The sequence below is a fragment of the Mustela erminea genome, chromosome 3 (assembly GCF_009829155.1).
Source record: "Mustela erminea isolate mMusErm1 chromosome 3, mMusErm1.Pri, whole genome shotgun sequence".
Lineage (NCBI taxonomy): Eukaryota > Metazoa > Chordata > Mammalia > Carnivora > Mustelidae > Mustela > Mustela erminea.
The window spans coordinates 66182490-66207886 of NC_045616.1; the positions used below are offsets into that span (position 1 = coordinate 66182490).

Here is a 25397-nt window from a genome sequence, read left to right on the forward strand (position 1 = left end):
TATTGGCTTATACAATTTGGAAACATAAGAACACTTAAACCCACATCCAAACTCTTGCTAATATTGACAGTGTTTTAAATTTTATCTAATTTTTAAATTCCACAAGACACTTCTATTGTTGTTGTTGATGATGTTTTTTTCTTGCATCTCAGACTTGCCATCTGGATCATTTTACTTTATCCTGAAATACATCTTTTAGAATTTCCCAAACTCTCTCATTTGAAATAAGTCTTCATTCATCTTTGAATGAAGATATACATATACATAGATACATATACATACATATACATATACATACATATACACATACATACACACATACATACACACACATATACATTTACTGGGAACAGAATTCTAAGTAGACACTTATTTTCTTTCAGCATGTTGACAATATCATTTTACTGTCTTCTGACTTCCATTATTGATCTTAGAAGTCAGCTGTCAATTTAACTTTGTCTTTGAAGACAATATATCCTTTCCCCTATGGCCGCTTTAAATGTATGGTATATAGAGAGTTCAGGGGTTTTTTTGGCTTCCTATGCTTTTACTATAATGTGCATGGGAATGCTGCATTCATATACTGGGCAGACTCTTTTAGACTTCTTGAATCTATGGAAAGATGTCTTTCATTAGCTCTAAATATTCTCAGCTATTATATCTTAAGATAGTACTTTTCGCTCTCCCTCTTCTTCAAACATGGGGTCTTCAAACAAGACTTTAGCTCTCTCTTCTTTAAACAAAGGAAGGTTGTTTTATATTTTATGGTTAATAATTCCAACAGACATTATTGCCAATGCTTATGGGCCTATTTGAGTTGTCGTTTCTTCTGTTTCCTGCTCATTGTGTTTTATTTCCCCATAATGACATGATTTTTGAAAGTGTGCTGGGCCCTGTATTTTAAAAATTATCTGCAAGAATAATCTGAGACTTAGCATGATAACATCTTCAAAAAGGATTTTCATTTGTCTTTGCCAGACACCTGGGGTGCTATCAGTCTAGCTCCAGCTCAAACCAAGTTCAATGTTCAAGGTTCCCTGGACCATCCACCTGACAGAAAGGGAGAATGAAACTGTGTGCAGGGATTGGTTTATTCATGATTCACCTTATCGGAAGCTGCAACTCTTTGGGATCTCAGTTTAAAGAGAAGGTGATTGACTAGAATCCCCACCTCTGGTGAATTGCAGGTCTTTCCTATTATCCCCCACACCAGGAATTTATCAGAAGTACAGTTCAGTTTTACAGCTAGTTCTTTAGGATTGGCAAAAGCCCAGAAGGCAAAATCAAAGATTTGAAAATCAGTCCTATTCCATGAGTTCTCCTCTTCTGGATTTTGGCTTTTAAACTCCTCACTACCTTGTTGACATTTTGAGGCCTTTAAGATGTTTTTCATATTTCATCTCAAAATTCTTTAGGTTTTTTTTAGTGGAGGCTTGGTCCAAATTTCCCAGTCATCAGTTACTGGGACTAGATGTTAGAATTTAGTCATCAGAGGAAAGGAAATTTTTCATAGTCCTTTATTTCTACTTTATGTTTATCAATTTGTTAGTCCCTAGAAAGTACTTTGCATATGCCAAGAATGTAATTTATCTAACAGAACCAATATTGTTATTGAGCACTCATCAAATCCATCCTTTCAAAGAACCTTATCTGGTATGATAAAAAAATAGATCATAAGACATTTTTAAGTCATGACTACTTCTAGCCTTTGGATGTTAGTATGATAAACTGATGGCCCACAAACTTGTAAAAACATAATGGAAGATCCAGGGATCATATATAACATACATACATAATATATCCTACTAAGAACACTTGCTCTTCCCACTGAATAAAAGCCTCTGCCCCTTCCCTTGCCTCTTTCAGATGTTTTCTCTGTTCTCACCTTCTCACTGAGGCCTTCCCCAGACATCCTGCTTGGAACTATAAACTCTACCTCATTCCCACACTTCTCAATTTCCATTGTTCTTTTATCCATCTTCCTCCACCATTTTATATACTATATATTATATACCTTGGCTCTATTTATGGCTGCCTCTCCAATCTTGATATATCTGTTTAACTTCTATGTTCCTGGGTTATAAAATAGGACTAAGAAAACTATCCCACCATTCTTCATATAGCTTTTTCACATATAAGCATAGTAATAGATCAGGAAGAAAGTCTAAAAAGTGATATTTTTGAAAAAAAGAACCAAATGAAAATTCTAGAACTGAAAATTACAACATCAAAAAGAATCTACTGGTTGGGCTTAACAGTAAAATAGAGAGAACAGAACAAAAATCAGTGTACTTTAAAATAGTTCAAACAATGGTAGAAGCGAAGAACAGAGAGAAGAGAGATTAAAAAAAAAAAAAAAAAAAGAGCAAATCCCCAGAGACCTGTGGACAATATCAAAAGGTCTAATATATGTGCAATTGGAGTCACTGAAGGAGAAAAGAGGGGGCAGCAAAGACTATTTGAAAAAAGAATAAATGAAAAACATCACAATTAGGAGAAATATTTAAATTTACAGATTTGGAAAGGAGAGAAAACCCACACAAAATAGATTTAAACACACATACAAGCATAGGCATGAGTGTCAAACTGCTAAAAATAAAATTTGATGAGAAAAACTTGAAGAAAAAAGACCAAAGGACTTCTACAAACTCATTCCGCATCAAGTAAAATATGGCAACCAAAGTTTAGTGAGCTTGGAGTACTGGGAAAATTTTACACTGGAAACATTGCTGCTTTTCACTACGTAGCACAACAGTTATGCCAGGAGTTCACTGACAAGGAGCGTCAGATAAAACAGAGATGGCCGGCTGGAGAGGATATTAACAGCTCTTTATTTCCCTTTTGGTTGGGCAAGTCTCCCCTGGGAAACAGGATGATACAGGCTCATTGAAGGCAGAGAGATTTTGACACAAATAATTCTAAAATCAGGGAAAGAGAGAAGTGAGATCCTCTGGTAAGCTTGCGAATGGCCTGACCAGAAAGTCTAGTGCTTCGTGGAGCCAGGGGAATTTCTGAAGTAGAATTAGAGGAAAGAAATTTGGGGGACATGGGGAAGTCCCAGAAGATTTTGATTATTTGCCTGCATTTGTTTCCTTGGTGTGATTTTCTTCCCTCACACTGTAATCTAACCCTTCTCAGGGTGGGTAGGTCTCATGAACAAGTGTTTTAAAAAATAAGAAGGCAGATCATTCTTTCCCTTCCCTTTCATGAATACATCACAGAGTTCTAGAGGTAGCTGTAGACAGATCAGTTTTCCAGGGAAGGGTTCTTAACTCTTTTTGGCAGATGTGGTGTCTTTAGTTCATGGAGGATGATTTTAATGACTGAAAACAAATACATAAAACTCCCAAATGTAAACCCAAAGTTTGTTGCTTGTAATTATATTTTCCACGCTAGACTAGAAATGAGGTTATAGCTTATTTGTGATATAAACCTCTTTTCCTCTTTTTGTTCCCCCTTCCTTCTCCACCCACCCATGATTCCCTCACCATCTTTATGCTTTAGGATCAATATTCCTCAGGGAAGGGAGGAGTAGAGCAGTCCAAGCAATCGGTACAGTTTGGTTGCCTGATGTGGAGGTAAGTGCCCAGTGTCGGGTCCCACGGCTGCACACCGATGGGAAAGGTGCAAACTCCCAGCATCACAGCAAGTCTTCCAGGCCTGTCTGCAGCCCTTCCTGTGAGCAGAGGCCTTTTCCTGTGTTTGAACTCACCACCAATGGCTGTCCTACCAAAGGTAAACAGCAGCAGTCTAAGCAAACTACCCTTTTCCCAAAAGAAAGCTTTTAACTTTTCTTTTGGAGGAGGCAGAAGGGGGTTGTTTGAGGACTGGGTGGAGGAGGACAAGGAGGAGGTGAGACCAGAGGAAACACAAGTGACCCCAAGCCTTGCCTTGCATGTTCATTCTCTCCTCTCTTCTCTTCTCTTCTCTTTCCTTTTCTTTTCACCTCCCTCATTATTTTTGGCTGGCTCCTTTGTTCAGGCTGCCTTCTATTAACTGACAACTGCTTTGAATGTCAGTCGTATCAGGTCATCTGCTAGCTGTGCACCTCTGCTCACATCATTCTGAGGCCTCCGGTTTGTCAGCTTCAAAGCGCCTCACAAGTGGTGACTTGCCTCCTTTGGGGTGAGTGTTAAAAGAAGGGGAGGCCTGGAAAAACTCATGACACTTCTGGAATTAAGCCTGGAAGCTTCTATCTCATTTTGCAGAAGAACAAATCAGGACCAGGGCTCCTGGGTGGCTCAGTTGGTTGAGCATCGGACTCTTGGTTTCCACTTGGGTCAGGATTTTGGGTCCTGTTACAGAGCCTGTGTCGGACTTCTCACTCAGTAGGCTCAGCACCAGGTCGATGTAGCTTGAGAAATTCTCTCTCCCTCTCCCTCCCCACGCTTGTGTACTCTCTTTGAAATAAAAAAAATCTTTAAAAAAGAGAATGAGTGAAGAAATCAGGACCAAGGAAGAGCAGTGAAGCCTACTGCCAGTCCTTGTGGCCAGTAAGTGGAAGGATGGGGAACCAGATCTCCTCATGTCTAATCCCAAAGGGGTTCTTCCTGGTCCTTGCATTTATTTATTTATTTATTTATTTGCCTTATTTATTTATTTATAATACTACATTTTTTAGAAGATTTTACTTATTTAAGAGAGAGACCAAGAGAGAACAAGGGCACAAAGTGGGGGTGGGGTGGGGTGGGGAGGAGTAGAAGGTGAGGAAGAAGCAGACTCCCTGCTGAGCAGAGATCCTGATGCAGAACTCAATCCTAGCACCCTGGCATCATAACCTGAGCCTCAGGCAGACACTTAACCAACTGAGCCACCCAAATGCCCCTGGACCTTGCATTTAAAACCATGTTTCTCAAGAAATCTTAGCTTCCTCCTGTGTTGGGGATGATGACATTTGAGAGGGGATGGGGGAAGGAAGGGTGGAGGAGAATGCCTAATGGCCCCTTCAATGGAACCTTTCTCTTTGATCTCATTCATTCATTCAACAAATGTATATGGAGCGATTTCTATGTTCCAGGTAACTTCTAGACGCTAGAGATACAACAAAGAACTCAGAAAGTTTGGGTTCCCCCCAAATTTATAATCTGTTGTTTGTACTCGTCTCTAATGAGATTCTGTTTTTGGTAAACTGGTTCTGTTAATTCTTTTTTTTTTTTTTAAATAAAATATTTCCCCCCCCCAATAAAATATTTTCCATATCTAGCTTTCAAAGCCTTAACTGATATTCATCAAACACTCACAGCCTTAAGCGCAGATTTTGCCATTACCTAACAAATTAGCTGCTGATCTTCCAACTCCTGGCAATTTGAAATGTATTTTAAAAAATAAGAAACACACCTAAAAAAAGATTTGCCCCATACAGCATCATCTCCACTCACTGAAAAATGTAGGAGAGAAATAAAGAAACAAATCAATGGTACAGATGATCCCCAGGAGTCGCTCTCCAGTATTCCAGGCAGAATGCAGAAAAGTATGAATACTTTAAATCCAATCCCCTTTGTTTGGTGATGGGGTGGACATGGATGTGGCAGCTAATAGCCTTGTTGAATTTCGTAATTGCCATCAGCAAATATTCCCACCTGGGATTTGGGGTTTGAAAATTTAAGGCCAAAAGTAAACTAATGGCCTTTCCGGTGTTAATGTATTTATTACCTTTCAGGGTGTAACAAATTTCCCCCAAATCTAGTGGCTTCAAAAGCACAAATATTAATTATTTCACAGATTCTAATGGCTGGGCATCAGGAAGAACTTAGCCAGGTGATTTGGCTAAGGAGCTCTCACGAGTCTGCCATCAGAATGGGACATCAGAAGGCTTGACTGGGCTGGATGAGTCATTGTCAGAATGGGGCATGCACGGGGTTGTAAGAGGAGGCCTCAGTTTCTCTTTGTGTGCCCCTTTCCACAGGTTACTTAAGTGTCCTTACAACATAGCAGCTAGACTGCTTTTCCCAGAGAGAGCATTCTAAGAGAGTGAATGGAGAGGAAACATTAATGCCTTTTATGATGGGTCTTCTAAGTCCTTCCCCAGTACATCTGCCTTATTCTGTTTTTAGAAACAAATCACTAAGTCCAAGTGATTAGATCTCCAAGGGTGGAAAATTGGGCTCCATCTTCTCTTAAAAAGAGGCATATCATAGACGTATTTTAAGACCATCAAATTTAGGTTCCTTTCTCATATAAAAATGTTTTTTTTTTTTTGTAGAATCTTAAAATAAATCAGCAGTTTCATCTGCTAATACTTTCCTATAAACTTTAAAAACAAAACCACCATTACATTATCACCCCCTCAAATTAATAATCCCTTACTATCTTTTAAAAACAATGTTTTCAGTTCTAAAATCTTAAAACTAAGAGATTCCACATCAAAATTTAGATTTTTTATTTTTTAAAATAAGATGATCCAGTTCCATTAGGCCTATGTTCTCACATGGTCACAAAACACTTTAGATGGGACATGGACCCTTCAATTTGCCATGCTCCTTACCACACCCTCTTGTATTATGCAGGAGGCACTGATCTGTGGTTCATTTAATATTTGGGTTTATCACTGGTCTAGGTCCAAGGAGGCTGAAAAGTATGGCAATGGCATTGAGGGAGAGAAAATCCTGACCACCAGTATGAGCTGGGTCCCAGAAGATCAGGAAATGAGTCAGGGTGTAGGTTTTCATAGAATAGCAGCAACCCTTGGATCTTACCTATGCAGGGCTGTAGAGATGACAAGGGTAATGTAGGGCTATAGAGATGACAAGGGTAACCAGAGATCTGGGCATTAGTCAATACGGTCTTGGAGTATTTGGTTGCTGTTCCTGCACAGAATTTGGTCCTGAGGACCTAGAGCCCCAAGCACAATCAGCCACCACTGAGGGGACCATGAATCAGCCAACATATATCAAGTTTCAGTGCTTTTCCTAGGACTGTGGAAGTTACAACCTAAAGAAGGGCCTGAGAGCCATGAAAATTGATATGGAATTGTTAAGCCAGCTTTATCATATTTAATTCAATTTATAAATATAAAGAGAGCTATTTCTTGTCCCTTGAGTGCCACAGCCACGTACAATTTTAGGATGCCTGGAGAGAACCTGTATGTGGAGAAAAAGGCCTCTGTGTTCCTTCTGGAGGAAAGCTAAAAGGATGAGCTTTACAGAATTGTGGAAATGAATACTGGAGGAGAAGGCGTGCCCATCTCTAGCAAAATAATGAACCCACAGTTTCTTTTTAACACAACTACTGCCATTCCTTAAATTAACAAAGCCCATTTGCTTGCATCAGACTTCTGGAGCTCAGAATGCACTTTCCCATAGATAGCACATGTTCCTTGGTGTTTAGTCCACAAGACAGACCATAAGACCCATTATACGCTGGAAATAAATCCTAATGCTACCAATCTGTCACCTATAACAGACTTCCTTAGAAAATGTCAGCCCGGATTCTAACATGGAATACCTAGAACACATTTTCCCCAACCCTAGCAGTTCGGACACTGAGTTCTTCTACTCCATCCCTCAAACTCATTCCCTCTTGGCCCCGTCTGAAGCCACAAGTTTTCAGTGACAGCACTGGGTATATGCTAGAGGAGAAGGACCTTTTTTGGGTGAATGTTAAGAAATTGAGGCATGGGGATTCCTCTTAGGCCAGTGACAGCAATACAAGCAGACCAGGAAGCTGGGCTGGAGCAAGGCAGGTAGGTACTCAGCTTTGGAGGTTCCTGGAAATTGAGGAGAAGGGTGGGGACATGGTAGAATGTGTTGCCATTCAGGAGTATGAATCTTTCATAAGTCAGCTGTCTGTGTGCCAGGTACTGTCAATATTCATTTTCCAACATCCTCTTGTCATACAATATATCAGCATAGCTCTCACATCTTATCATCCCATAACCTCTCCGGGCATTGCCAAGCCCACCGACATCTCTGGATAGGCTCTTAATGGCACGGTCACATTCAGACGAGACTTTACAACTGATCATTTTCTCCCACTCTTGCCCTTCTAAAATCCATCCCTTGCACAGGGACCACAATAGGCTTTCTGAAATACAAGTCTGATGATGTCATTCCTCTCTGTAAAATCGCCAATGATTTCTCATCCATCTTAGCATCAGGTCCCGAATCAAATCTCAGATCTATCGGGCTGCCCCCTGTGTAAGCTGCCGCCCCATCTCTGTCTGGCACACACCTGCTCAATCTTCAGGTCTCAGTTTACATGTCATTTTCTTTTCTTTTCTTTTTAAGATTTTATTTATATTACAGATACCACAAGTAGGCGAAGGCAAGCAGAAAGAGAGGGGGAAGCAGACTCCCTGCTGAGCAGAGAGCCTGATGTGGGGCTCGATCCTAGGACCCTGGGATCATGACCTGAGCCAAAAACAGAGGCTTAACCCACTGAGCCACCCAGGCACCCCTACATGTCATTTTCTTATGAGGACCTTCCCTGACCATTTGTCCAGATTTAGTACCAGACTTCAAGCTCTCTTAACTCCTCTACTTCTTCTTCAGAGGACTGACCACAACTGTAATTATTTACACATTCAGGTACAACCTGTTCAGTTTTTTTCTGGGTCTCTCCTCTGCCAGGCTGTGAAATCCAGAAGCACATGAACCACATCTAGCACAGGGTTTTCTGGTCTATAAGACACACTCACCAAATGATTGCATAAAGAGCCTCTGTGCCACGCATTTTTACCTTTTATGTCATAAAGCATGTTACTCTCCAGTCTGAAGGGCCATTCACGATGTGATAAGAAAGTGTTTGGTTAGAGGGCAGGGCAAGTTAGAATTGGGGTTCAAGGTCCGAATTCCCTGGGTTTGAAATCTTACTCATCATGTGATGTTGGGGGAGAACTTCTCCATGCCTGTTTCCTCATCTATCAAAAAAGACAAGGGAAAAGACAGTAAGAGCACCTACTTCATAGGGCAGTGTGATAGCTGCGTTATGGCATGTAGTGTGTTTATTAGAACGGGGCCTGGTGCTTGGTGAGTATGTGAAAGATATTAACTATTCCTCTTCTTTGCTCCTAATACTATGAAAACTAGGTATTATGTTATTATCTCCCCTTTGTCAAATGAGGAAACTAGAAGCATTAAAAAAGACTTTAACGTCAATAACTTGTTTAAATAAATCCTTCGTATCATTTTTATATGCAGAAAAAAAAAACTAAAAAGAACGAAAGGAATGAATGGTCTCATGTTTTGAGATTTGAGATTTGGAGGATGTTGGGGCTTGGCAAGATGAAGAGAATGAATCAAAGATAAAAGGAAGCGTGAAGGCAGTTTCAGGCCCAGGACTAAGCCCTGTCTTCTATGCACTGATATGATGAAACTTAGCATGTCCATAAAAAGCCGAGATGGGGAATGTGGAAGGGAGAGGGTGAGTCAATGGAGCCTGACTCAGAGCAGCATCTCCAGGCTGCAGGAGGAAGCCCTTCCAGAGCTGCTCAGGAACTCTGCCAGTTATCTCCAAGGGCATCACTCCTTAAACTGAATCCATTTGAATTTAAAAACAAAAACCAAAAAAAAAAAAACCCATAAAAAAACTATGCCATGCATCTCATGTGAGAGGGAGCAAATGCCAAAAACCAAAACCAAACAAACAACAAAAGAAAACAAAACAAAATCAAGCAAAAACGTTGTGAATCGCATATGGACAATTGTCCTAGAGGGAGGTGATTCATGTATCAGACATTTTAAAAGACACCTGGCAAGGACAGGAATTCCTGGCAGCCCACTTGTATTGGTACCAAACTAGAAACAACCCAAATGTCCATCTGCAGTAGAGTGGATGTATTAACTGCGGTACTGTCACAAAATAAAATACTCTCTAAAAATATGAACGAATGAGCCACACCTGCACTCTAAAATAGGGGTGAAAGTCACAAATATTGGGCGAGGGGAACCCAAAACAGAACTACAATCTGATATCATCTGTTATGCAAATTCAAAACCAGGTAATTCCCATCTATACCAGCGTGAGATGTCAGGACCATGTGACCCCTGAAGGGAGGTAGTGGCTGGAACGCCAAAGGGCAGGGGTGGGGGGGAGATTTCCTTCCGTTTCTGTTACTCAGATATGTTCATTTTGTGAAAGTTTAGTAACATGTACTTATTTTTTGTGCACTGTTCTGACCATATGCTATATTTCAGTCCACCCTTCATTTCCTCACCTTCCATGATTGGGGTCAAGTTAGTCCTGGGGTCAATAGATAGCCTCAGAGTTCCGGATAACCAGAAGCTTGGAGACGTACGAAAGAGGATGCTTGCCAATTGTGAAGCCATTTTGCGTAGAGCTCGTGTTTCTGTTGTGCTGGTTCTGAGTCCTGGGTCACTGCCTTGGCCTCACTGAATTTTACATCTTGGTTTTTCTTCTTGTCCTCTGATCCCGTCACAGGGTCTTGCAGTCCTCTTTCTACTCAAACAATCTCCACAGTAACCAGTGCCATGTGGGGCTTACCTGAGAGGTGTGTGGCCGAGTCATATTCCATTTCTACACATGTGTTCCCTCAGTTGTCTGGGGTTCGCGCATCCATTCCCTTCACTTTCAGTCAAAACCCGAAGAAGCTGTGAGACAGTGGGGCGGGAAGCTTCACCAGCTTGAGCTGCCTGGTTAGAAATCTCACCTGTGAGACCTGATGGGGGAGACTCGGGAATTTCAGCTTCTAGACACATGGTGGGAGATGTTCCAAGTACCACAGGAGGACTCTTGATGTGCCTGGCAGGGCAGGGAAGGAGGGAGAAGCCTTTCCTGTGAGCCTCCCAGGCTGGGTTACAACGAGGCCTGTGCGTGGATGGGCTTGGCACGGGCAAGACTGAGAATTCTTTTTCGGAAACTGCGGCAGGCATATTCAGACATTTTGAAAACACAAGACACGGGCTTCCAGGTCTGGAAGGGTCTGGACTGGACGCCGCTCCGTTACAGCAAGGCCGCGCGGCTGAGATGGCAGATGGCCCCGGCCAGGCCAGCCTGTCTCTGGGCGGGTCAGCTGGCCTGCAGAAAACAACAGGCCTCAACGTGACAGTTCCCACATTCTGCAGACTTGAAAGGGAAATCCTCTGGCCTCTGACTGGGCTCCTGGGGCTCAGCCCTGGCCTTGCCTGAGGCCACAGGAGGAAGAACAATAAGGAAAGGGGGCCTGTTGCTGTCCCTGGCTCTTCAGGTGATCAGACACATCTTCACTCCCGCCAGGGCTCTGCAGCCTGAGCTTCCTTGTTCCTCCAAGTGCCCTCACTGCCTCTCCTGAGCGATGCCACAGAAACCCAGCCCAGCCTCTGCCTACTTCTCCCCACTCACCCTCACCTCACCCCCACCTACTTCCGTGCACATCCCAGCACGGGGCTTCCTGACGCTCACAAGCACTCCAGCGTCTGCCCCCAAGGCTGCCAGTCCTGTAAAAAATCCCCGTACCTATCCCTTCTCCGCTCCATGCTCTCATGCTCCTCTTCTGCCTTCTCAGACTCTCTCTGTGATTTTCTTTCCCCTTTCTGCAAAGGCAGGGTGCAGAGGAAGGCCAGCAGGGGGCCCAGGGCCCTGGAGCTGACTCAGGAGACAGAGGAGCGTTTTGGGTTTTGCCCCTGATGTGTGTGACCTCGGGCAAGTGGGACAGACTCTTCTCTGGGTATGAGTTTTCTCCTGTGCGGATGGGGCTGGGGGACCCAGACCAGAAATCCCTGTGTTGTGCCAGGAGGGGTGCCATGGGCAATACAAAAAAGAAGACTGTTCTGGCTCGAATAAACCTACTGAGTAACACACATATGCAGATAGATGGAAGGATGGATGGATAGATACACAGATAAATTAATGGGGGAAGAAAACTGTAAAAGAGTAACCTTATTCACCACTGAACCCAATAAAAGTCGGAGACACTGAATCAGAATCCCCCTTTCCCTGAATTCACCTCAATTGGTCCTTGTGATCAGGTGTGACTCTCCACCCTATTTTTCACAACTGAGTGAAATGAGGAAGTTCCTTGAAGCTGGTTTTTCTTCTGCTGCCATGAAGGTCCACATAACTGCCGGTTCCCGTTTGCGGTGAAAATGGTCTTAACCAGATGAATGAAAGGTACAAGATACACAACACAATCAGAGCGCCCCTCCTCTAACCGGAGCTCTCGCCGACCCACTGAACTACCACGCACCTCTCGCTTGTTAAAGGATATTCCCTCCATGTCCTCACTCCTTCTAGTCAGCCTCCCCTTCCCTTTTCAACAACTGGCCGGCTTATCCAAGACCTAGGCTGCTTCACTGTGTTTTGAAAACAAATGAGAAATTGCCTTTCAGTTTTTCCAGAGGTGACAAAGTCCAACATGAGCTAACTATGTCCAGTGGCAGTATGGGTGGGTGGCTTTTTGGTTTTGTTTTGTTTTCTTTTTGAACATATCAACAAACATGGAAGCTTGCCTTGGTGTTGGCTGTAGAGAGCTCTCAGGAACTAGTGCATGAATCTGCTCTGTTCCTGGAAGAAGTCTAAGGATCTGCAGTTGGGCTACAAAATGGTAGCAATGCTGGTGTTTTAAAGAGCCCAAGAAGAGCCAGATGTCCTGACTGACCAGCACCCTGCCCAGCCTCACCGGCTGCAGATTTGCCTCGGGTAACACAACCGACCAACAGTGCCTTTGCTCAGAGGCAACGTGAAATGATTTGTTCCCTTTTGGCTGTGTCAGTTCTGCAAACCAGATACCAGAGGCTACAAGCTCAGGAGAGCCTGCCTTTCTGGAACACCATTTGTTTGGACAGGACAGGCCAGTAAGGCTTTTCATCTCTTTAAACCTCTCGGGGTTGAGGGGGCGGGTGAGGTGGGGGGGCGGTATATTTGAGGAATTCCTTTTTTTCAAAGATTTTTTTTTTTTTTTTTTTTTTTTTTGCCCCTTCCAACATTTTGTTTAAGAGAAAATGAGATGTCTATCTTCTGTTTCCTTATTTTTTTTCAGGAAAGCAAAGGGTTGTTGACTTCCTCCCTCTCCCCTCCCTTCCTTCCTTCTTCCCGAAGGTACTCATCTGAGAAAAAGAGAACGAAGTATTGTTCCTGTTCTCTTTCTTAAGTCATTTGAAACATTGTCCCTGCGAGTTCTTTAAGTTCCCTGCAATCTGTACACAAGAGAAAGAGGGAGAGAGAGAGGGAGAGAGACAGAGAGAGCAAGGGATCAGGTAAAGCACGGGGGCTGCTGCAGCCATTCAGACTCAGGAGCTGGTAAGTTACCCATGCAATCATTTCTACTTCCATTTCAATGTCCTTGGGATGGATACTGCTGTGGGCACCTCCAACAGAAAATGCCTTGCTGGGTATAATCCTTAATCAAAAGGTATGACTGATGGATGGCCCAGAATTTAAGCTTATACTTTTTTTTTTTTTTTTTTTTTTAAGAGGATACTGAGGCTTTGCAGAGCTGAGGCCGGCAGAACTGGAAATAAAATTGCACTGGGGCTAAGGAGGACAGTGTTTTAGACCTGATTCTGGGTACAGATAGCGTGGCTGGGCTAGCTTGGAGCCACTGGAGTGTGTGATGTGTCTTACTGGAGGGTTCAGTGTTCCTCAGTGCTATGTCCTGGGAAACTTTTGAGGGTGTCTGCTAAGTTGTGGTTTGTGCTAGGGCTTTTGTTACTTGTTGTCTGGATTGAGGGTGGCCTTCTCTTGTTCTTTTCTTTCCATTCAAGAACACTCTTCCCCCCAAAAGAATGTTAAGTTATAACTGTTATTCTGCATCACTGAGGCTGGAGGAAAAAGAAACGAATGTCACTTTGAATTGTACCGCATGCTTATGTGTTCAGTTCCCACATGTGGACTGAGTGTAAATGTATTACCCCTGTCAATGGAAGATGTCACCTGCCACAGGAAAGAAGGCAAAGATTGGGGGGGCATATAGCTTTAGTTTTGGAAAACAACATGTGGCTAGAATAGGATTAAGATTGATCTTTTCTGACAGGAGGAGCAAAAAACTAAGCTACAGACGCAATCGAAAAATACTCACCCAGCTCCTGGTTTTCCAAGCACCAGATAGAACAGAGCAAACTGGTCAAGCTTATGCAGACAGCTAGTTTTGAAAAGTCTAACTTGCTTCACTTAAACTTGTCAGAAAGGATAATGTTACCAAGAACTCATCATGGCAAGCCATGAGGGAGTCAAGAGCACACTGTCAAAAATAGGCCAGCAAGGTCACTCGGAAAGACTTTGTATAATTACTAATATTAGCCATTTATTTCAGAGAGGTGTTGAGTGGATGAAAGACAAAGATCATGCAGTTTTTGGAATATTCATTTCTATAAAACTAAGGGAAAGAACCTAGAAAGTGAAGAGTACACTAAAAACAACCAGTCTCTCATTTACAGATTAATTTGGCCAGACTGCACATGAACCACAGCCCAGTAATTAATCTTTACTCAGAACTGAGCCATCATCTTTATGAGACTCAGAAAATGTGCTGCCACCAGGCTGTAATGGACATTTTGTTCCATTAGTGAGATTTCTTTTTTCTTCTCCTTTTTTCAAGAGGCTTTCCTTATAAGCACTGTAAAATGAGCAATGTAAGACAAGCATGATTAGCGTTTGCCTACTTCAGGATGCAAAATTACTCTAATAACACTTGAAAGGGGCTTCCAGCCACCCCACTTCATAGATCTTTGGGGTCAAAGGCTAGCCAGGACATACCGACTTGGGCATTTTGCACCTTTTGTCAGCAACTGTGACCCCAGGAGAAGACTCTGGGTTGTGATCTCGACTCGCTTCTTTCGGTTTCATTTTTTTCTTGATAACATACTTAATTTTGTGCTTAATTAGAACAACATAGAATGTTCTGCAGTTTGGTTATTGAATAAAAGCATCAGATGCAATACAGTATGACAAAAAATGACGGCAGGGTCACCCTGTCTGAAGACAAGCAAGGTAAAATGTGGGTATGATGCCAAAGGCGCAGAAAACAGCCACACTTCTAGCATGCATCTTCACTGTGGCCTGAGGTTAAGGAGCTCGGGATATGTTCTCTTCTTTAGAAGAAAAAATATGGATTATTTCCATTTAAGTTGTTAATTTAGTGCAATGAGAATATTAGTTTGATGCTGGGGGAAAATTTCATCTACATAAAGAGAAAAGCCATTTAGTCTAGTTGCTACCAATCTGTCTCCACTCAACTCCAGGGAGTTGGCGCTTATGGAAACTTCCACTGTGTGATTCTTCTTTGGGGTCATCGGAGGCTCTTTTGTGATATCATCAGGGGAACTCCTGCTCAGAATGATTCAGAATTTGATGCAAAGAAGATTTTGTTAATTTATTTGGGTCAAAACTGTGCATCTAATTACAAATTTGTCAAATAAGTGTTAAATTATGTTAGGATGTGTCCTGTAGGTTTTCGTGCTGCAATGTGAATCAAATTAGAGCCTCAAAAGCACGGACTTTGTTGTCCTACAAATTTGGGTTTGAATTCCAGCTTTGTCACTTTCTGACTATGGACCGGACTTAGGACAGGTTGTTCACCCCCCTAAGCCTCAGTTTCCTTAAGTATAAACTTGCATCCATGTAATAGACTTGTGAGGATTAAATAAGATTATGTATGCAATGCAATCAACCGTGGCAATTACAACGCATGGCAAGTAGCTGGCAAGTAGCGGGTCGATCAATACCACCTGTAATTTTTTAAATTTTCATATATTACTTAAGGGTACTGTATTTTTGAAAATGTGGTGAATAGAACACTTCTTCCGTAATTTGTTGTCATTATCTTTGGTCAATACTGTGACAAGGATCTATCAGAACAAAATTCCTCTTCACAGCTTTAGAGTTGGGCCCACATTTAGTGAAGGTATCTTGAACCCCAAATTCTTGTAAGATAAAGGAAGACAGAGCTGAATGTTTTGATGTTCATTTCCGCTCATGGCAGAAACACCAGATTTAACCCCATTAAAATGCCGGCTGTGTTCAGCAGAGCTTGATGCAGGGGAAAGGTTGCCCTGGAATAAAAGTTTTCAGCTTAGATGAGTGTTAGAAGAGACTGCAATTATACTGTAGATGTTCCATTCTCCTTTTCACCTACTTCCCTAAACCGTTGAGCTCTGTGTGGTTGGTGACCTTTTCCCTGGCCATGGAGGGCTGGAGACACGTTTTTTTGGAGACCATCGTGGCAGTACCATGACTCAGCCACAGAGAAAGGACTTGAAATGACATGTTGTCTCCCTACTGAGGGCGGCACCCTTGGTGATCTCTCTCCCTAAACATTTTCGTAAAGAGCTACTTAACTTCACGTGGATAATAAGAACACCATTATCACCGTAGTGTGCGTAGGTGGCTGGAGGTGGGTGGGGGGTGTGGTTCATCCAACTGCTGTTTTTCTCTCACTTTAAACTTTAATACATACATGCTGATTAATTTGTCAAGTAATAAAGATACTTTAGCTTAGGTCTTGGTTAAACTTTCCTACTTTCCCGAAGAAAACATACAACCCACAGCAACGACCAGAAATCTGTCACTTATAACGCGAAACTTTAAGATTCTTTTGTTGGATTTCTGATACAGTAAAGACTTGTTTGAACAACTTAATCTTTGGAGAGCCACCTGAGGTTGGGGTGTTCTACATACTGTGCAAAAGGTACCTTCAAATGTGACTTCAGTGTAATGGAACAAGGAGCAAACTAGGAGTCACAGCACTTGGGTTCTGTTCTCGTCTGACCTCCACCATTCCCTGTATGTGTGACCTGGAAGGTTTCTTTACTTGCTTGGACCTCAGTTTTCTTGTCTCCAAAATGATGGAATCAAACAAAATCGGTGATTCTCAGGGTGGTCTGTGTGGGTTCAGTGTGCATCAGAATTTACCTGGGTGCTTGTTTACACTCTTCTTCCCTGCCCACTGCAGTGGGTGATCTGTGAGATATGATACCGACATCCTATGATTTTCTAAACAAATGGTAAGTGTCTTGTTCTGTTTTCTTCAGGATTGCACTAACATTAAATAAAAATGTATCTTTTAAGTGGAATTCCTATTTGGCATCACATATTTTTTCCAGAAATTAGTTTTCAGTTGATCAATTGTAATTCTAGAAGCTGTTAGTCTTATAAAGTAAGAAATATGCTAGCCAAACAATCTGTTGAGACTAATCAGAGTTCTATAACCATATATAAATCACAAAGAGAGCAATTGCTTAGGTGTATAAATATTATAATATTGCATGCATAGCATTTTTTGATTTATGCATTTCTATAATATTTTCCTCTTACAGTGAGCATGCATTGTATATTTAGTCAAGAAAAACAGACACTAAATTTTTCTATTCAAGTTTTAAAAATTATTCTTAGTTTCAATCTCATAGACTTTTTGATTTGTTTTTGCGTTTTGAAAGTGTGTGCTTGCCGAGCTTATTTCAGACATCAGATCCTCGTCCCTAAGTTAGTGGTGACATGGAAAGGCAAAAGAATGATACTGGTGTTTGAAAAACCAGCACACGCAAGCCATGTTAAATCTGCTTTAATTATAAGGAAAACCTGCAACTTAAAGAAGAAATTGTTCTGATTTTCTTGATTTTGTTTCTACCTACATCACTCAATTTTTTTCTAAGTTTATACCTAATTAAGTGGAGTAGCAAGGGATGCAGGTCTCCATCTGATAGGAACAGAGAGACAAGAGAGACACAACAATACTCTTAGAAGCAGCTAGCCTAATAATGGCTGCTCACTTTTGACCATTCAAATAACAAATACTTTGGGGGAAAAACAAAGACATTCGGATAAAGGAATAAGAACATGTCTTTATCAGGAGATATGTGTAAGATAGGAGTTCACCAGAAAATAGACATCATGAGTATAGGGACCTCACCTGTTCACTGCGATGTGCTCAGGGCCTAGAAAAACACACGGCATCTAACAGCTACAATAAATATTTGTTGAATAGATAACTTAATACTTAAATGGACTATAGAGTGAAATATGCTATGTTTACATAAAGCCAAATGCAGTAGCTAGTAAGTAAAAAAAGTTCACCAAACTTTTTTAGGGTCTAGGCAATGGCAAACTGCCAGCCTGACATATTTCTTCCCGGCCTCAACTGACTGCAATTATGGCTTGTTCCACCATTATGTATGTGGCGCTGCTATACTTATGTGTATTAAGGTGTCATCTCAGCAAGGACCCCACCTACTCGCTCGTGGGAGATCAACATTTCTCAGATCCACAAAGAAGACTGTCGGTCGCATTTTATTTTCCATTTGTTTTCTGGGCAGATGATGGGTTAGCAAATTGTTTTTGGAGAAAGAAAGAGAGAGAGAGAGAGATGGTTTGTTTTTCCTTGGCTGGAAGAGCTGGGGGCCAGAATTCAGCCTTGTAGGAAACGCTCAGGGCTCTCTGTTTTTTTTATAGGCAGGGTTGTAAATTCAAGTAAAGGGATGTCACTCGGGCTGAGTTTACACAAACATGAAGGGGTGAATTCAGGGAGGGAAATGTGATCTCCTTGTGGTGCACAATACCCTTTCCTTTATATAAGCAGGCAGTAGAGATGATCAAATGGACAAACACAGGATAGAGACAGATCTGTACTTTTTTGGCCAATTTAAAGTGTAAATATAAGTATAACAACAACAAGGGCTCATGGGGTCTAAGGTTTCTGTCATTTGCAGTAGAAACTGAAAAATCTCTTTCTGTTCACACTGATAAAGCCAAGGACCAGAGCACACAAAGGCAATTTTGACCCATGCTATTTTTCTGTAATGTTACGGCCTCACTTAGACCTCATTCTATGATGGCCACAGATCTAAAATGGCAGAATGAGCACCACCATCACCCCCCACCACCAACGGCAACATTTAGAGAGGAGTCATTTCCAAGTTTGGAGCCTGCTAAGAACTGTATATACATCATTTCACCTCACCTTCCCATTCTAAGAAGTTAGTGCTTTGTTACTCTCAATTCAGAAATGATGAAAGACAACCACCTTGTTTAACAGATAAACTAGAGAAAGTAAGTGATTTACTCAAGGTCACTAAATTGACGTTGCTTGTGTCGGGTTACTCATCAAGGAGAAAAAGTTATCTGCAGCTAATAATATTTTTAAAAAATTAAGTTTCCCTGAAGGTCGTGCTCCTCATCAATAGCATGGCATCGCCTGGGAGTCTGTTAAAGCACAACCCCCAGCTCCATCTCAGACCTCTTGAATCTGAATCGTATCTTAACATGACCTCCATGGGATTAAGATACACATTCAAGTTTGAGCAGCACTACATTAGGGGTTTGGCCTGTTGTATACGGAGTGATTTCAGAATGTAGGTCCCTGTTCAAAAGAGTTACAAAAGCCATTTGTTAACCTTGACTTTATCTGAGACAACAGAACTCCTTCCTGGAGAGTGATTACAGTGGTTATTGGACAAGTCTTGAGTCTATGCAGCTCTCGGCTACATTAGGCATGATTTTTATGGTCACACCAAGCAGGTCAGCTCCACACCAAGGGACCCTGATAATCTCAGAGAGAAAGGTCTGGGGTATTGTTTTTCAAGTGGGTTCTGAGCACCAAACATCAGAATCACCTGGCACAGATTTCTAGGCCTTCCCCAAATCTAATGAAGCTGGGAAGGAGGCCAACGGTCTGCCTATTCCATAAGCTACTAGCTCAGGATAAGGAAGGCCCATGAGGAGTAGCTGGGGTGACATTAGCCCCCGAAGAAAGGCAGCTTTTCAGCAGCCTGAAAAAAAATTTTTTTAAAGAAACCATACCACAGAGAGTAAGCTCAGAGTGCTTCCAGGAAGAAGAGGTGTTCTACCAGCTTCTTCCATTGACTGCTGGAGAATGGGGACAAGAAAACCCTGCTACCTGCCTTGAGTCTGCCTCAGGGAAAAGGATGGGGGCCTCTGGGGTCTCCAGCATCACTGCCAAGGAGCAGATGCCAACACACACACCTCACTCTGCCCAGTTAGAAAACTTCATGGAAAGAATCCTTCAAGTTTCCTTTTCATGGGGACTCACCGTTCTGTCTTGGAACAGAAATCAAGAGGGGGTATTGTTGGAGGGGTGGGGAAAGGAAGCAGGGCCGGAAGAGAGTGAGGGAGAGGACCGGAATAGCCTCTGGTTTGCTTCGTCCAGGCCTCTGCCTGGATGGAGATGGTGGCTTCTCCCCCTTAATCAAGGCCCTCTGGCCTTCTTCCACAGGAAGTGCAGGGAGACGGAGAACTTCACGTTTTCAGCTCTGTTTTATGGAACACCCACCGCAGTACACCACCACTTTGTTTCTGGCTGTTTTTCTAGGTCAGGCAGCTTTCTTCCCCACAGCACAGTGGATCCTCCCACCCCCAGCAAACGCCCCCTCCACTGGAGGATTTTTTCAGTCAAGAAAGAAAGAAAGAGATCTTCCAGCATTATCATATATATATATATATATATATATATATATATATATATTTTACTAAATATATACATATAATAAAAATATAGAAATACATATGATATACTAAATATATATATCCAGGTGCTAATGAGAACAATTTTAAGGTGTTAATGAGAACAATACTTAATCTATCAAGATGGGCTTCCTGAAATACTAGACCTTGAACTTTTAGGGTGAGGAACATTCAAAAAGTTCCACACAGTTACTCCTAGGTATGTGCAGAATCTCTCCTTCTACCAGGTTTTTTTCAGAGAGGTGGGTAAGGAGGGACTATTTGGAGCACCATCTTTTCTGACGCTCAGGAGACATCTAGTAATGCAGTAAGCAAGTCAGTGTTTCCTCCGACTTCATCCACAGTGTTCCTGCCACCCAGTCCAAACTTAGCACAATGACCCATCTCTGGCTCTGTCTAGGTCCCCTGGGGGGAGAGTTCTTATCTCCTGACTGCAGCCCAGGCCCCAGGGTTGAGTAGCCATGCTGGAGAGGAGTGGAAAGCCCAGTTTGGGAACACGGTATAGCCTAGTACTGTGTCATTTTGAAGAAGGAAATCTTATCTAGTGCGTCTTTACAACCTCTAAGGGCGCAGACCCCGCACTCTTTACAATGGCTTACATTGGCTCCTTTGTGTTCCTTCTGACCCTTCTAGGAGAGGAATTTTGGCATCACATATTAATCCATGAAGCTGGGAAGGACCTTGAACCATGAGCACATCCCACCGCAGAATGATTAGAACATAAAGTGACAGACTTGTTTTCTCGACCACTATGGATTTTGGGGTGGGGAGATGGGGGGTTTGGTTTACTTAACAAAGTGCTACTTCTTCTGCTTATGGCACAGAGGATTACACACATGTGTATAAACATACACACAGAGAGACACATAGCCCATCCCAAATCATTGTTCTAGAAGGAAACCATAGATTAGTACCAATTTATTTATTTGACTCAAAAATGTAGTTATCTCATTATTAATCCCCTAGACTTCCAAACAGACTTACTATCCCAATTATATTTTCCTAATAGGAATATTAGAAAGAGTTTGAATTTTGTTAGCTAGTAACAGCAGGAGAGAAGTTGAGAAAGGACCAAGTGTTAATACAAACAATTCTTAAAAGCTTTCATTCACTAATTGTCATTTTGAAGATACAAGGAACACAGGACAGAAGTAGTCAGAGAATAGAGGACTGAGTGTGCTTATTAACACATGAATAGATGGCAGATCAGTATGCCCGAATGCATATGGAAATTTAGTATATGACAAAAACAGCATTATGTTATCAGAGGGGAATGCTGAATCAAAAATTGGAACATTAAAAATAAGAAAAAATGAGAGATTCATTTTTTGAATCTCAGAGTAGGGAATATCTGGTTTTACCTAGAAGCCTTAACATTTATTATACATTTTATCACTTAAAATAAAGGGCTTCTATAGGGCTAAAACTCAGTTAATAAGATCGAAAGACAAACACAAAACTGGGGGAAACTTACAATGTGTATCACAAGGAACTTAATATCACAAGAAAGGGGCAATTGACATGAACTACATTTCACAGAAAATGAAATATAGTTGGCTCTAAAATTTACGAAAAAAAGATACTTATCCTACTTCCTAATAAGAATATATAAATTAAAACTATGAGATACTATTTTTTACCTGCTTGATGAAACAAAAGAAGAAACATTTACCAGCATATTTGTTTCTGGGGATTTGGAGAGTATTGTCATGCATCTGATGCAATAGTGAGCTAGCAAAACTTACTGTAGGGAGCAATTTGGTAATGTCTATCAAAATGTAAAACTGACTTGTCTTGGAATTAACTCTACAATATACATATAAGATGCAAAAAGACATTCCTACAATGCAACATATTTGCCACAGCATTATTTGAAATAGGGAGAAAGGAGTGTAAGAAGCATAACTGTGCATTAATAAGGGGCTGATTAAATTAAGCCCAGTATGGCTCTAGAATGGAGTATTATGCGGCCCTAAAAAAGAATGAATAGAATAAAGTCCAGGAATGGATTCTAGGTATACACTCAACTGTGACAAAGGTGTAAAGGTAATGCAATGAAGGAAAGACAATCTTTGAAACAAATGGCACTGGAAAAACTGCATATCTATATGCAAAAGAAAGCCTGACCTTAGGCTCTTACTTCAAACCATACACATACATTAACTAAGAGTAGATCATAGACTTAAATGTAAGAGTTAAGATTATAAAAAAATTTTAAAGGAAATGTAGGAGAAAATCTTTGTAACCATGGTTAGTCAGTGATTTCTTAGTTATGACATAAAATACACAAACAATACATGAAAAAATTGATAAATTGGACTTTGTCAAAATCAAAAACTTTTGCTATTTTTTTAAAAAAAGACACCATTAGAAAAATAAAACAAGTGAGAAGAAAATAGAGCTGATAAAGCCCTTGTTTCCAGAATATATAAAGAACACTTAACAACTCAAGAATAGGACAAACAACCCAATTAAAAGCTGGGTGAATATTTTGAATAGATACTTAACCCCAGAAGATATATAAAGAGCAAATAAACACATGAAAAGATATGTAATAGCAATAAAGAAAATGCAAATTAGAACCATAATGAGCTATAACTACATATCCAGTAAAATGTCTCAAACCAAAAAGACTAAAAATACCAAATGTTCTTGAGGATGTGCAGAAAGTAGACTCTTATCCACTGTGGGTTAAGACAGGTGGGAATGTGACAGGGTACTGCTAGTTGGGGAAACAGTTTGGCAGTTTCTCAAATAGTTAAATCTATACTTACCATGCAACCCAGCAATTCTACTTCTGGGCAACTACCCACTAATAAAGAAATCACATGTCCATATAAAAGACTCACACACAAATGTTCACAGCATCCTTATTCATTTGACCCAAACTGGAAACAATTCAAAGGTCAATCAGTTGGTGAGTAGAGAAACAAAAGGTGGTAGATGTAGTGGGGTACCTCCCAGCCATGAAAAGGGACTACTGCTTTGTGCAATGACGTGGTGAATGTCAAAAACTGCTTGCTAAGGAAAAGAAGCCAGACACAATAGAATTTAAGGAGCCAGATGTAGAACAAACGTTGAATGATTTCATTTATTTGAAATTTTGAAAAACCAAAAAATCTAGAGAGAGGAGAAAGTAGCTGAGTGGCTGACAGGGGCTAGAAGTGGAAGCTGGAAGTGACTGCAAATGAACATCATGGAACTTTCTGGAAGTAATGAAATTATTCCAAAAGTGGGGTTTGGTAATGATTGTACAACTATATAAATTTTCTAAAACTCATCACACTGACACTTAGAAATGTATGCATTTTATATTACGTAAATTATATCTCAATAAAGCTTTCAAATTTGTGAAAGAAAAAAAGTGAGGAAGTACTATACATTGTAATAATGGAGCAACCTCTAACCTGTACACCTGCCAGTGTACCTAATGCTACCACTTTTGTGTAAAAAAAACAAAACAAAAGTATATTTTTGGTATGCAGAGAATATCTCTAAAAAGATACAATCCTCCTGCTAATACCATTTGCCCTTGGGAACAAAACAGATGAACATAGGGGAAGGGAAGGAAAAATAAAATAAGAGGAAAACAGAGAAGGAGGCAAACCGTAAGAGGCTCTGAACTCTAGGAAAGAGACTGAGGGTTGCTGGAGGGGAGGGGGGCAGGGTAGAAGAATGGGGTAACTGGGGATGGGCATGAAGGAGGGCACTTGAAGTAAGGAGCACTAGGTGTTACAGGCAACTGATGAATCACTGACCTTTACCGCTGAAACTAATGATACAGTATATCTTAATTAAACTTAAATAAATCAGTTAACTAATTAATTAATTATAATTTTTAAAAAAGAATTTGCCTTTGGGCAGGCAAGTGTGATGGCTGGGGTAGGGGAAGGAGTGTAAAGGAAACATTTTCACTGAATATCCTTTTGTACTCAATCAAAACAAATGAGGAGAGAGAGGAAGAGGGAGAGAGAGGGGGGAGCTGTGAGTCCCACACCAGCTCCGTGACTGTAGGCAACTGTCTGAGCCTCTAGTTCCTTATCTGTAAGATGAAGGGATTGGACCAGCTGCTCTCTGAGGATGCTTCTGACTTTTCAAGTTCTGTACTTGGAGAATTTCTTTAAGGATGATCATCTCACATCTGTCTACATTCCCACTGTCTTCCCGCTGCCAGCATGTCACGGACTATCACACAGAAAGCCACGACCCAAGGCTTTGTTCTTTCTTGCTCAGGTGCGTCTCAGTGTATCAGGTCCCCATAGTCTTGGCAACGTGGAAAATATGGTTATTAACCAGGGTGACAAGGCATCCCAGCAAGCACATACGTGGGGAAGAAGTGACAAGTCAATACAGAGGAATGCTCACAACTCATGTTGGAGGGCGACTGCTTGAAATCAAGTCCCAGCCCTCTTGCTTGCCAGCAGTGTGGTAATAAACACATGGATAGTTCCAATTTCTTCATCTGTATGGCAGATATAAAACAGCTCCCCCCTCTTAAGATTTACTGTGGAGAGTAAGAGTGATAATTCATGTAATTGCTTAGTACAGTGCCTGCCTAATGGTAATATTCAATAAATATTAGCCCTTCTAATTATTAATCTGAATTCCCCTGCTCATGGGACCCACTTTCCTGGCAGTGGAGGGAAGGTAATCAAGCTGCATGTACTCACTAATGTCATGAGCTGGGAGTCTGGGGGTGATGGAATGGCTTGTTTTTTTTAAATCCAAGAACCCAAATGGAGATACTGGAGTCATTTCTGCTGCCCCCAAGCCAGTATCACTGAGGGAAACGTCTAAGGTTACATCCCTGGAGTCGATTATATCCATGTGATAAAGGCAAGCTGCAAAGAGACTGACATCAAGCTGCGAGGTTGAGCCTCATAAGTTAGAAAGCAAGTTTCCATATGCATGATAAAAGTGCCTTAATTACACTTGGACCAGAAGATCATCAAATATTAATATCAGGGCCATCACATAACCTCCTTGCCATGGTAGCCATTCAGTAAATGTGAGTTGTGGCTTCCAAGCAAATCAAACCAAACGTCTCCCAT

General features: G+C 41.4%; 1 protein-coding gene across 1 annotated transcript in view; it reads left to right on the forward strand.

Moving 5' to 3' along the window:
- Positions 1-12971: 12971 nt before the first annotated feature.
- Positions 12972-25397, forward strand: part of ZNF366 (zinc finger protein 366) — a 68197-nt gene continuing 55771 nt past the window's right edge. Inside the window, exon 1 of the mRNA XM_032336003.1 lies at positions 12972-13173. The gene's annotated coding sequence lies outside the window, so the exon portion shown is untranslated. The remainder of the gene's footprint in view (positions 13174-25397) is intronic.